This window comes from Pteropus alecto, unplaced genomic scaffold (genome assembly GCF_000325575.1).
Source record: "Pteropus alecto unplaced genomic scaffold, ASM32557v1 scaffold16, whole genome shotgun sequence".
Taxonomy (NCBI): domain Eukaryota; kingdom Metazoa; phylum Chordata; class Mammalia; order Chiroptera; family Pteropodidae; genus Pteropus; species Pteropus alecto.
In genome coordinates this window covers 4,972,560-4,981,530 of record NW_006438867.1, presented here as the reverse complement: position 1 = coordinate 4,981,530, position 8,971 = coordinate 4,972,560, and the positions used below count along the sequence as shown (strand labels likewise).

The window sequence follows — 8,971 nt, the reverse complement described above, 5'->3', positions numbered from 1 at the left end:
TGCTGAGATGCAATTGGAAGGCAGGCGGAAAGTTTTCTTTTACTGGGACATGCTAAATGAAACCAGTAGGCCCATAATTTGGGGGGAAATCCATTTTTAAAATTTATCTTTCAGGCTCAAATGCGGCTGTTTTTTCTCCACCAAGATGACGTTCTGGGCTAGTTAACGAAGACTTAACGCCCCCGCCCCACCGCCAACCACACCATTGCTGGCAAGATTCAAACTTTGCATATACTATAAGCTGGGAAACTATGTCTATGACCCAAAGAGAATATTTAAATCTTGATTACTCACAGGCTCAAATCATACCTGATATGGATTCACATTCTGTTCTTGGATAACCATCTTTATTACATTCCAGAGATGCCAGTGCGTGTTTGAACAGAGTGTTTGAGACGCTGAGAGGTCCTCTGAGGACCTTGGAGGGAGGCGGTGGAGGCGAGGTATGCAGGCACGGCAGGGTCAGAGGCTGGGGGCAGATGAAGCCCCGCCTGGCCAGGCTGCCTCCAATTTCTACTCATGCAGTTTTCCTTCGCCGAATTCATGTTTCTTTATGTCAATAGCATTAAGCCAGACTTTGTTTTTTGGGGGGGGCGTTTTAAATAGCACTATTATCTGTGCTACTTCTCGTAGTTTCTTATGGTTTAAAAAAATATTCTGACAGTTAAAACGGCTCTGATTATTAAAATTTCTCCAGTTGTTGAAATCTCTGTAATCGTAATAGTTCCACGTCAGTGGGAAAGGTCCTGAGTCTCACAGTTTGGCCGGCTGTGTGCGTTCGGCCGTCATTTGCTGGTCTGACCACATCTAGACCTGGCTGCCGGGCAGCTGTGGTCTTGATGGGAACGCTCGTTCCCCTCACTGTGCCCATGAAGTGGGACAGCTCCATAGATGCCGTCAGTACCTCGATGATGTTGCTTTCCTGGTCGGGTTGCCAAATTTAGCAAATAAAAATGCACCCAGTTGAAGCTGAATTTCAGATAAACAACGAATAACTTTTTATAAGCACGTCTATCCCGTGCAATATTTGGGACATACTTATAGTTAAAAATGATTCGTTATTTATCTGAAATTCAAATTTAACTGGGTGTCTTGTGATTCAGGGTGATTCTATTTCTTGGATTCCTGCCAGGAAGGCTACTCTAAGCGTAGGAGTGCCTAGTGTCATTAATAAAGACAGAATCAACTACTCTTGCACCCTGGAAAGTAGGATTGTGAGGCCAGTTAGGGGGAGAGGAAGTAAGAAAGGCTGAGGCAAGCGCTGACACAGACTGAACTTTGTTATTCCTGAAGATTTGGGGTGAGTAGGGACTCTACCAGGGGGTGTATGTATGTAGGAGAGGATGAAGGAAGAGGAGATGGGGAGGGAATTGGGAATGTGAGCTCCCAGGAGGACAAATAAAATCCAATTATATTCTAATATACATATAGACTCACAAATATATTAAATTTATTTCTTACCCAACCCCAAAACTATTTACCAGAGATTCCCAGTTTAGAGTTATCACACTTTTATTAATTTGATTATGTATAAATAATTATTCGTATAAAACGAAGTTAAAATGCTCTTTGTTTCGAAAATTTTGCAATTAAAAGACTCTTGCCAACAGACATGTTGGCAACCGTTAGGAAAACGTTTAATACTCTTTTCGTAAATGAACGTGAGCAGAGGAGCTTGGAGGTGCAGTTAATGTACTGCTGGTCAGAGGAACAGGATGCCCTGATCTGCTCTGTGGCCCTTGGCAAGTCGAGTACTTCCACGCTTCCTCCCCAGTTTTCTAAGCTGAGAAGTCAAGTGCTTGTTACGTACTTCAGTGTGGCCGGGGAAGGGGTTAGTCTGTGTCGAGGATATAAAAGAAGAGGATGGAATGCCTGTTTTTAAGGGCTTTCCAGTCTAGTTCTGTTGAGAAGCACCTCCCTCTTCTTACCAGACATGGCCCCTAGGCTTTTAGTTACTTTCTGGGGAGACGACGAATCAAAGTCTGTGGAAGTAGAGGGATCACCATGCTGAATTCCTCCCTTACAGTTGCCTCAGAAGAGATCACAGAGGGTTACAAATAATTTTTACAGCTCATACCCATTCATTTGAAAGCTGCCACAATCCCACCCATTACCCAAACAGGTAAGGAGACATAAAATTTTTCTGAGAGGAAATATAAAAAGCTAATAAATGTCCAAAAAAATGGTTTCAGTAGTAATAAACAATAATAATACAAGTAAAAATGAGGCACCGTTTTCTCCATAAAAAAAGGTAAGGTGTTTATTCCCATTCACTACTGATAGTAGTTTAAATTAAAGCTACTCTTGTAGAAAATAATTTTATAATATCAAACAATGTCGCTGTCATGATAGAAATCTTATAACTACTCTTAGTAAATGGTCCACGATACTTTAGAGACAGAAAAATTGATAGCAACATTTTAATAAATAGAAATGCTGTTAGTAAACTAAACATTTAGCTGTTCGGGCATGGCTTATTATAATTTATATGTGCAGAAGATGAAATATTATGCATTGAATGTTTGCTATAAATTTTTTATTACAAATTCTAAAAACATGTGGAAATACCTGTGTTATATATTTAATTAACAAAGAATAATACAAATTATATGTAGTTTGGGATCTATTATTTTAAAATAGTAGGAAAATAACTGCAAAGAAATATACAGAATGTTAACTGGTTATCTATAGGGAAGCATGATTATAGGTGATTTTTTTCCTTCTGTTTTTACCCTTTTCTGTATTGCCCAAGTGTTCTATAGCAATGATAAAAAATATATATAAGTGTTAAGTGAATACCCAGATCAGAGCTCTAAGAATTGAGACTGCGAAAATACTGTTTACTAATTTATTCTTCACTTTTACTATTGGGGTAAATCTCTTAATTTATTAAAGCGTGAATTTTCTCACCCATAAAGTGGAAACAATATTAAATAGCATTAAACTTCCTCCCAAATTTGTTATGAAAGTCGTTAGAAATGATGAATATGAAAAATGTTTGTAAATATAAAATACCAAAAAAAAAAAAATCTAAAAGACGAATTGGGATTGATCTTAATACATATTTCTGTGTGGCGACTATCAGGTGTGAGGGTACAGCCTGTGGCCATGCATCGTCAAGAAACTGAGGAGCAAGCCCATAGCCCACCTGGAGGCTATTCCAGGCCTTTCCTTGCAGAAGTTACTGTCCACAGTGTGGGAGAGCTCGGGAGGGAGTAGTCTCCAGGCATGGGAGGAGTCAAGCAGGGTTGGCAATGTGGACCAGACCATGAGGTGACCTTGACAGTCAGGCAGAAAGCTTTGCAAATTCGATCTTGACTGATTACGATAGAGCCATGTTAGGTGTTGTTTTGGATTTACTTTGGGCCTGGGTGTCACAAAAAGCAGCTGGTTTGGACATGATTAGCCTCAGGGTGGCCAGTTTGCTGGAAGGACTTAAAGGTCAGGAGAATGAAGGGAAGAGTCAAGATAGGTCAGGGTTTCGGCAGTTCCCGGAGAGGAGATGATGCGTCTGGACCAGACCTTGGTGGAAGGAAGAGAGTGAATGTCAGGTTTCTCAAGGAGAGAACTCTGTGATATCTGGAACCCAGAGGATGAAGGAGAAGGAAGACTCATAATAACCATGTCACAGATGTCTCCTCTGGGAGACTGGAGATGGGCTGCATTCCTTAGCCGTCCTTCCTGAGAGACTGAATATACAAGCCGACAACGGCCAGACCATACGTGACAATAAAGCTCTGACACACAGTCTCTGCAGCAACCAGCCTGAGAAGCCAAAACACAACCTCTGCAGCAATAGGCCAGGGATAGTTGGGGCTTGGCCAGTGACGGTCAGCTTCCCTATTTTTAACCCCTGCTTCCAGCTCAGGACTAATTAACCAAAAATGCACCCCTAACCAGTCATATAGGATGCTCCAATTGTAGCTAGCCCTCCTCCAGCTTCCCCGTGGTGCAACCTCCCATCAGATCACACCTCAACCACCCCTTCCTTCTACTCTACAGCTTTCCCACTCCTCTGCCCGCTTTTGAGTCTCTGCCAAATGCATGGGATGGTGGCTGACTCCCTTGCTATAGTATACCGAATATATGGCCTCCATTCGTTCATTTACTTATACTCTTCCATATCAGCCTTGAGCTCGACCACTCTTCCCAATAGTAATATCTAGGGAGATAATTTGGTGTATTTGAGAGAAGGCACCATCTGTGTCCTGGTCTTCAACGAGATCTACCCTGTTACAGTGTGAAGAGGAAGTTCAACAGGGGCTTAACTATCTACAGATATATGTCCCTGTCTGTAATTTTGAAAGCCAGAAGGAGAGAGAGGGAGGAAGGAGACCAGGGCTGATGAGAGAAACTGGCTCTCTCAGATACGATCCAGTTTAAAGCTTCTCCAATAGAGCAATGTGTGAGGCCTGAGCATCCGAACTCCTCTGAATGAGATTAGCTTCAGTATTACTTACCTAAAGCTGATGCTGCAGCACCTGCTTCTCCCCCCGGCGTGAGCTGTGATAAAGTCTGACCTCATCATAAGAAGAGTGTCTAGCGACTTCCATCAGGAAGGGAGGTGTCCAAGCATTGCCTGTACTAAAGGGAGGGATGGGATTGGAGCATACAAACAGGAGTGAGGACCAATTTCTGTTCTGCCCTGTCCTCCCAGAGATAAAACACAGAAATGCCTTTGACGTAAACGATTAGAAGTCTTTTCCAATCCACACTCAGGATTTGAGAGGAAGAACTTCTGGGTGCCGAAGAGACACAGATCTCTCAACTTTACATCTCCATTCCACTGTCTTTTCTACCTTCCTCGTCTTGGCCAAAAAGATAAAGTGAGACAGTGTGAGAAATTATTTATAGACTATCTTATGAATGTCACCATGATGGGAATAAAAGAGGGCCGGAGGAGGCAGAGTTCCTGTTATCAGGCCAACATTTCAGGACTGGGAACCAATCAGTGAAGAGCCCCTGATCTAAGGCCACAATAAGAAAAACAACATTCAGGTACTTAATCTTGTTATGGTCAAGAATTAATGGCCACTTTTGCATTTCAAAGTAGATAGCAACATTTAAATGATCTCTTTTGACCAGCAGCTACAGGAAAACAGTATTTTATTCTACCTACTCCCTTGTGCTGCCACTTCCTCTGTACTGACTAATTTTGATGGAAAGATAATACTTAAGAGTGTCGTTTCAGACAATGGAGTAATTACTACCTAGGATTTTTTTTTTTTCTCTTAGAGAAGAAAGAGCTTAACTTTAGCTTTCCTACTTTTCTTCGAATAATGAGGCTAAGTAATGTTGTGTAAGGAACTGGAAGCTCGCTGGCTTCCAGAAGCAGCTGCTGAGAAAGGACTGATCAGAAATGAGAGAAGAGGAAACCATTAGGCCAAAAATAAAATTAATTCCAAGCTTTGACTCTCTCCAGGGTTCTCTTGGGTGTCGTAACTTATGGTTTATGAGAGTCCCAAGGGGGAAGGTCATAAGTCAGTGTCACTAGACTGGCTCAGTGCACGATGTGGGCTAAACATGTCAGTAGACTGCCCTTGACCACAGAGACCTGGAATAAACCACAGCTTGAAATTACCTGACTTGCCCCCGAAAGAAGAGAAGCGGCTGCTAAAACCAGAACAGGCCTTGTGGTTGGGTCTACAAATTCCTTTGACCTCAGACTTTTGGCCGAATTTCTGGGAATGGTATGCCACAGTTTCCTAATCTCTAAACAAAGGAAATCCTTCCTAATCTCTAATCGGAGAAAACTTTCTACATCACCTCCATGGATCTCAGGAGAAACAGCCAATGTTTCTCCGAATGTACTTTGCACTGCTGTTTTAATGTCACTGATGTAGGGATTAGGACTTATGTGGAATCACAGCATTCATGGGCTGGCCATGAGCCTAGCCGTCATTTTAGTCTAGGAGTTACTACACGCGTTCGAAAGAAGCCACCTCGGCAATATTAATAAAGCACCGCAGGGTAGAGCAGGGTCTCTGTATCCAGGTTGCTTGGATTTGAATCTCGATTCCATCCATCACTTCATCTCTCTGCCTCAGTGTCTTCATGTGCAAAATAGGGATAATTAAAGTGTCCGTCTCATAGGGTGTCGTGAAGAGTCAGTCAGGTAATATAAAGTGCTTAGAGTAGCTGACAAACTAAGTGCTATGTAACGATTGCTCATATTGTCGAAGAATTTCACAAAGTGCTACATAATACTAATCATACGGTTTAAAATTTTTATCAACCACAAAAGAACCTATGCATATTTGAAAAGTGGTAAGTCATATGTATGAGAAGCATCATTTATTTCGTGCACACACTGTTTAGCGTGCGTATTTGGACGAGTTCCGATTACTAGGAGTAAATTCTCCTCCACAGTTTGTCCCAGAGTTTGGAAACTGAAATTCATCCATCCATCATTCACCCATTCAGCATCTACTGCACACCTACTGTGTGTCAGACACGCTGCTCTAGGTGTTGCAAATACAGCAGTGAACAAAACAGTCAAAAATCTCAGCCCTCGTGGAGGTCGCATTCTACATTACGAGTAACCCCTGAGTCTGCCTTTTTTTAATACAAAGAAACTGAGGTTCAGAGACTCCTCAGCTGATTGCTCAGAGTCACACAGCTAGTTCTAGATGCCAAGATCCCCAGTCACATCAGACTTTTACAAATCTTGTTTATGATGCAGGTCTAAAAATATCCAGAAGATTTGTTCGCCTGTCAAACTAGCTAAAACAGAAACAGTGCATAAATTCACCAGCTATCCCACATCTGACTAAATTATGTGTCTTCCCAACCTATTGGGGACACCACAAGTCCCCCTCTTTCCTCTCGTCCCATTGAGCACACGATGCCATTTCTTTTATCTCCATTTAGAAAACTTATCAAAGCCAGAGCGATGAGTGAGGACACCAGAGATGATAAAGAAGGATTTTCACTATGGAAGCGTTATTAAAGGAGAAACAGCTTCATCCTGAGGCTATCAAGCTTCATACTCCATAGTCGGTATGCTTCTGTAACTAGTGGGATAAAATGCTTATGTGATTTTTATTTATTTTTTTAAGACTTTCCAGGCGGTATCCTAAGGTATTCAGAACTATCTCTGTTGCTCTCTCAGAACTTACATACTTAATTTAATTTAAATTTATTTTTATGTTCTCATTCATATAGACTTGTAGAGGAAAGTAGGTAAATAGGCGGTTAAGCACGTAGTTTAGGGGGTATTTTTATGAGTGTGCCATTGCATTTCTTCCTTTCTAAGACACCATCCTCTGAGATGAACCATTAGATTACGAAGAAAGAAAAACAATACTGTCAATTAAACAGGGGGAAACAAGTGGAGTGTGAAAACCAAGTCCTGGGCCCTTTATCAGAGGTGCACGCTGAAATATTTATAGGTGACATGATGATGCCTTGGATTCACATCACGGGGGACCACTGCGGGAGAGCACATGAAACGAGATTGGCCGTGATTGGGAAAATTGTTCAAGCTGGATTGCAAGGTCTACCGGGGCTTAGCATACTATTCTCTTAGAATTTCAGGAGAAAAAGAATTTCTGTCTGTAAAGTAATGACAGAGCCGCTCAGGAATAGGGCTGGGTTTCCTGCTGTTCAGAAGGTTAGTTCTGTGCTCGCGGTGGTAGGTTCCAGATGGAGACCGAGGGAGACTTATCCCGGTGCGCAAGGAGCTGAGTGGAAGGTTTGTTCACTGTTAGTCCTTCGTCTTCCCTCAGAGAAACATTTTTTTTGTTGAAGCTGCCTCTGTCCTCCCTTTTATTACGGTGACTGCAATTGCTCCTGGCCTCGAAGGCCACTGTGCTACTTTACATCAGTGTTTGCTCAGCCTCGGAGAATACAGCATTGGTATAGAGGATAATGAGAAGCAATGAGGATTTAAAACGTTATTGAATGTTCCAGTCACCATGCGTGGATCGCCACGCACGATTTTATTTAACTCTCACACCAGCCCTAACAGGTTAATACTGATATGATCTCTATTTTTACCTGTGAGGAAACAGACTGAGAAGACTTCAGGGCATTTCCCAAAGCCGCAGGTAGTAGGGCCTGGGCCTAAACCCAAGCCTGAGCTCCGAACCGCTCGATGTGTTGCCTTCTTTCCAGTGACACAGAATAGAGCCCAGTGGACATCACGGCCTGCTGAGAATCGCTTGCAGACTAGGACTAAAGACTCAGCGTCCAACCGGTAGTCAGCAGATGCAGATGTCTGAAAGGAGCACAGACATAGGAAGCGGGGGACCCTGCGGAAACAAATCAGAAGGAACGCGGAAGCCCCTGCTAACTGGACGGGCAGTCCCAGCGGCTGGACAGGCCGAAGACGCCGGCTCACAATGCTTTCCATTCTCTTCTCTTTTTTATTATTCTCACCCCATCAACTTCTCTAGGTTTCTGTTTTATTTCATTCATTTATTTATTTTTTTAAGATTCTACATATAAGTGAAATCATACTGATTTTGTCTTTCTTTGACTTATTTCACTTAGCATAATAGCTTCTAGGTCTATCCACATTGGCACAAATGGCATGATTTCATTCTATTTTATTGCCGAGTAATATTAGATATATATGTGTGTGCGTATATACACACCACGTCTTCTTTATTCATTCATCTATTAATGGACACATAGATGGTTTCTATATCTTTTTTATTACTAGTAATGCTGCAGTGAACAAGGGGTGCATATATCTTTTTGACTTAGTGTTTTTGTTTTATTTGGATAAATACCCAGAAGTGGAATTGCTGGGTCATATGGTTTTTTGAGGAATCTCTGTAGTGTTTTCCATAGTGGCTAAACTAATCTATAATTCCACAAACAGTGCACGAGGCTTCCCTTTCCCCGACATCCTTGTTATTTGTTGATTTATTGATGACACATATTCTGTCACATGTGAGGTGATATCTCATTGTGGTTTTAGTTTGCATTTCCCTGACGATTAGTGAGATTGAGCATCTTCTCATAT

General features: G+C 42.0%; 1 long non-coding RNA gene across 1 annotated transcript; it reads left to right on the top strand.

Annotated features, from left to right (window-relative positions):
• Nucleotides 1–499: 499 nt before the first annotated feature.
• Nucleotides 500–8,625, top strand: LOC112482890. The gene is made up of 4 exons (XR_003047442.1): nt 500–1,300; nt 2,027–2,122; nt 6,871–6,999; nt 8,116–8,625. It is a non-coding gene; the product is annotated as an uncharacterized LOC112482890 (long non-coding RNA).
• Nucleotides 8,626–8,971: the final 346 nt, after the last annotated feature.